At 28.7% G+C, this 4,736-nt stretch overlaps 1 long non-coding RNA gene across 1 annotated transcript; it reads left to right on the forward strand.

The window, feature by feature from the left end:
* Positions 1–220: 220 nt before the first annotated feature.
* On the forward strand, positions 221–2,291 carry LOC122506068. Its single transcript, XR_006301969.1, has 4 exons — positions 221–334; positions 1,410–1,499; positions 1,714–1,776; positions 1,931–2,291. It is a non-coding gene; the product is annotated as an uncharacterized LOC122506068 (long non-coding RNA).
* The last annotated feature ends 2,445 nt before the right edge of the window (positions 2,292–4,736 follow it).

The following is a 4,736-nucleotide window of genomic DNA, read 5'->3' on the forward strand; positions in this document are numbered from 1 at the left end:
AGTCTCTATCATAGGAACAGACACCCTACTCCACTTTTTTTAAAACTGAAATTCCAACCCCCGGGAGCAGATGTAAGGGGGTATAAGCGGGAAAATGTCCGATGAAAAAAAATTTTTATGGTCATATTCGGTTTCAGCGACCCCAAAAACATGGGGATAGGGGGTGTGACCTCTGTGTTTTGACTTTTTTTTGTGTTCCTGTGTTATATAATAATATTATATTTTAATATTATAAGAAACTCAATCAATTTTTGTGTTTGTATAGGAAGTCAATGGCAATATTAATCCAGAAGTGAGACATGAGGAAAAACCATTGGACGTCATCCAAAAAAAGGTATTTTTACTTAAATTAAAAGTTAAAACTTAAAATAAAATTAATGTAATCTTACAAATGAAATGATATAAGTAAAAAAAACATTTTATTGAGTGATTTTTCTAACCTAAATAAGTAGGTTGGGTTTTCCAAACAAAAAAAGGAATATTAAACTGTCTTCTTCTGCTTACTGATTTTATATATATAGAAAATTTGTATTTAAAATGAAGTAATACTTTTCATATATAAAGCTAAATTCTTTATATTTTTTAAAAATTATTATATGATATTATCACTCGGTTGTTATAAATATTTAATAAACATTGAATTTAACGATCATTCCGAGTCAGGTGTATACAATAAAACAACAAATGTTGTTTGACGTTTCGACAGCGCGGCTGCCCTCTTCAGAAACTATAATTTATTTAACAAAAAAAGAAAAATAATTAAAATAAAAATACATTCTTAAAAATATGAAGTTAATAATTATAAACTTATTTTTAAAAAATTATTTACCGAAAAAAATAAACAAAATTAGAAAAGGTTCCAAAAGGAACGTCTTTGTCGTGGCGATTACAATTCGACACTGGTAAATAAAATGTATAATTCACGAAGTATAATTTAACTGACTTGAGGTGAATGACCGTGTCAGTAAACAAAATTTAGGAAATGTCAGGGCAAATCAAACAGATTAAGAATATTTCATTTCATTTATAAAATGATTATAGCAATTACTAAGATTTTGTACGTCTTCCTTTTTATTAACCGGATTTTTTTGTAAATTAATATGGATCATTTCCGATATCAAACGTTTTTTGTAGTTTACTTCTTTGTCCAATATGAGAAAAATTTTCCAATCAAATTTATGTTTAAAAAAATCGTTATGAGTAGCAATTACATTAGAAATCGAGTTTTTATGCTCATTAATACGAACACCTACCATTCTTTTTGATTGTCCCACATAACATGCAGAGCAATTTTCACAATTAATTTTATAGACAGTGTTAGAGTTCTCAGATTTTACATTTTTATCTTCTTTTTTATTTAATGATTGTTAAATTCAATGTTTATTAAATATTTATATTTTTTTATTTAGGGTTTAAAATAATATTTCGTGGCAAAGTTCTATAAAAACTTAGATGTTTCAAGCGAAGTCGAGGGAGCAAGAAAGGATGCTTGTTTAAGGGTACGTTTATTTTTATTAATATCTAGTTAAATTAAAGATTAAACTGAAAACCAAGTAAAAATTATCATAACATTAAATCTAAATTTAAGTAAAACCAAAGAAAACGTTTATTCTTACCTAAATGTGTCATTTAGCAATTAGGATTATTAGAATGACTCAAATTATTATATATTATGTTACAGTAAATTTAAAACATTTTTTTTTGTTTATATAGGAACTTAATAACAATCCAGGAGTCAAATATGTTGAAAAGCGATCGGACGCAATAAAAAGAAAGGTATTTTATATTTTTGTTGAGTGAAATTGAATTGAACATAAAATTTTGACAAAATTACTCAGAAATTACGTTACGGTTAGAATTATTTTTCTTTATTTTGATATTTTGAGACTTATTTCACTATAATTTCAAGAAAATTTCCATTTTCTTACAGATCTATGAAAATAATAGGGAGGCATTTCGCATGATGGAAGGAATGGAGTGCAATCCATTATCTCCAGAATTATACCCCCAAAAAATGGATGTCCCCAGTACATCAGATGTTGAGAATGAAAATTCTCTGGCTCAACCGACGCCAGCAGAGAGTAAACCAGCATCTCGAGGAATATTCCCAAAGAGAATGGACATACCGGATTCATGCTCGGATGACATGTTAAAATCACACCTTACACCAATAAACAGTTTTAAACATTTACATAGTTCCAAACTCAATAGAAAAAATACACCAGAAAACAAAATTGAACCATCCACCGCTCAACACACAATTATTTTTAATCGTTTTTTTAAATTTTAAGTTAGGAACAAAAAATGTAAACAGAAATTATTGTATATTTTTGTTAGACTATTCATAGAATAGAAAAAAAGATTTTATGAAGAGAAATCTAATTATTTTTTTAATCGTTTTTTTATAAAAAAGTTTTAATTTTTAAAAAAATATTAAATAAAAATTGATGTTAAAATATAATTTTGTATTATTTTAACTTTCAATTAAATGTAATCCAGCCTAAAACTAATACTAATTATTAATATTCACATAGTGAGCAAATACATCAACTAGTAAAATATTTTTACACTTCTTGAAATGCAAAAAAAATTATAATTCAATAATTTTAATACTTTTTATAATTATAATACAAAAAAAGTATTTTTCTTAATTTTAATTAATTTCATCATTTACTGAGATTCATTTTCAAACTTCTATATAATTTTAGATAATTATTAATTAACGAATGTTTAGTTAATCTTAAATCTATTATTCTGACTTTAAATGCATTTTATTGTGAGTTTTGAATTTTTATTAGTAGTTTATGTAATTATTAATTTAATATTATTATTTGTAATAAAATATATTACTATAGCTAATTTTTAAACAAAGGTATTATTTTAATTATAATTAGTTTGTTTAATTTTTGATTTATTGTTATTAAAAAAATATTGTGAATTACATTATTTTAAATCACAATATGAAATAAAAAAAGTATATAAAGTTTAAATTTTGCGCTTTACCGACGGGTAATAAGTATCTTCTTAGCTACCATCAACGGCCGCCTAGCGCGTTCGTAAGAGTGCACGGTGGGGAGAGCGCGTGTGGGGGAACCGCTTGGTGGGGAAAACCCTATGAGGGTAGCTAACCCACGACAGAGAGCTCATTCAGCTCGCAGCACAGCAGCAGACGGACGATATGGAGAACCAGCAGCGCGAGTGCTACAACTGCCTGATGAGGATGGTGTCGCAGTACAATGTAAGTATTAATAATTAAGTAAGTAATTAGTAAAAATTAAATTGTACTAATATAATATATTTTAGTTGAAGCCCAGGTCGCCGAGACCACCTCCACGAGAGGTTCAGCGAACAGCGTCACCTTGGGCGCCGATACCTCCACATGTTAATGGAGGTCGTCGAGAGCGACGTCGCCGCCGTCAACGCGTGTACATTAAAATTATAATTAATAATTATATTAATAATTAAATATTAATATAGAAGGTATATTTTCTAAAATAAGTGTGTATTTATTAATATTGTAGGTTAGGGTAAATTATATAATGCATGTGTGAATGTTGTAGTAGTGGTAGAATGGATGAAAATTAAGATAGTGTGGAATCGGGCATGCGTGAAAACTATGTGTAAGGTAAATGGTTTGCTGCGCATGCGTAAAGGTAGTAGTGGGGGTAAATGGTGTGCTAAACATGCGTGGAAAGTAGGAGTGGGGGGTAAATGGTCTCCTGCGCACGCGCAAAAATGGTAGTGGGGGGTAAATAGTCTACTGCGCATGCGCAAAGGTAGTAGTGGGGATTTTTGGGTATTAGAGTGGGGATTTCAGACTATAAATGAGAGTTTCGAGAGCAAATTTTCTCATTGTAATCTGTGAGCTCACGCAGAGTAGACATAGCTAAGCTAACACCGATTACAGTATTCCAACTTTTACTTGTCATTATTTTTTTGAGTTCTCTTAGATTGAAATTTATTTTGTAAGCGTTTTTATTGTATTCTTCTTTTTCTACGTTTTGTTAGATAAGGATTTAGTTTGTAAGCATTTTATTGTTCTTTTTTGTGTTCTCTTAGATTGTAATTTAGCTTTTAAGTGTATTAGTTTTGTAAATGCGCTTTTATATTTTTAGTATTATTGTTTTGTCTTATTCATTTCTTTGTTATTAATACTTTTTTGTGTTATTGATTTTTTGTTATTAAGAATGCCTGGCAAACGAAAGTTTACCGGTAACGTAAGACCAGCGAAGCGTCCTAATTACACTGTGTGACAGTAAAATGGCACTTTAAATCGGACCTATTCTAACTTGTTCATCTTGAAAAACTGAAACAAGTAGTATGTTTGAAATTTCCCAAACACCCCCAAAATTTAATTTTAGGGGCAAAAACCGTTTTTTGCGTATTCATGTAAAGAATTACTCGTAACTTCCGTAATTTTCAACCGATTTTCAAAATTGTTCTTTTATTTGAAAGGGGAAAAGCACACCTTTTTAACCGTGTATTGCTCGTTTACTCAAAGTAAAAATTGACAAATCCACAGTTGAAAATATTTGCGATTTATCGATTTTCATTCCATTTTTTCAACTTTAACGAGGTTTTTAGAATAATATTCGAATTTACAGATTCTTTTTATAATAATTTCTTAAAAGTATACTTAATTCTGCGTAAAATGAGTATTTTTTGAAAACATTTTAATACAAATTAAGGGAGATACGTGAATTTGAAGATTTAAAAAATTTTTCTTCAAAGTTACA

Source organism: Leptopilina heterotoma, unplaced genomic scaffold (genome assembly GCF_015476425.1).
Source record: "Leptopilina heterotoma isolate Lh14 unplaced genomic scaffold, ASM1547642v1 Lhet_391, whole genome shotgun sequence".
NCBI classification, from domain to species: domain Eukaryota; kingdom Metazoa; phylum Arthropoda; class Insecta; order Hymenoptera; family Figitidae; genus Leptopilina; species Leptopilina heterotoma.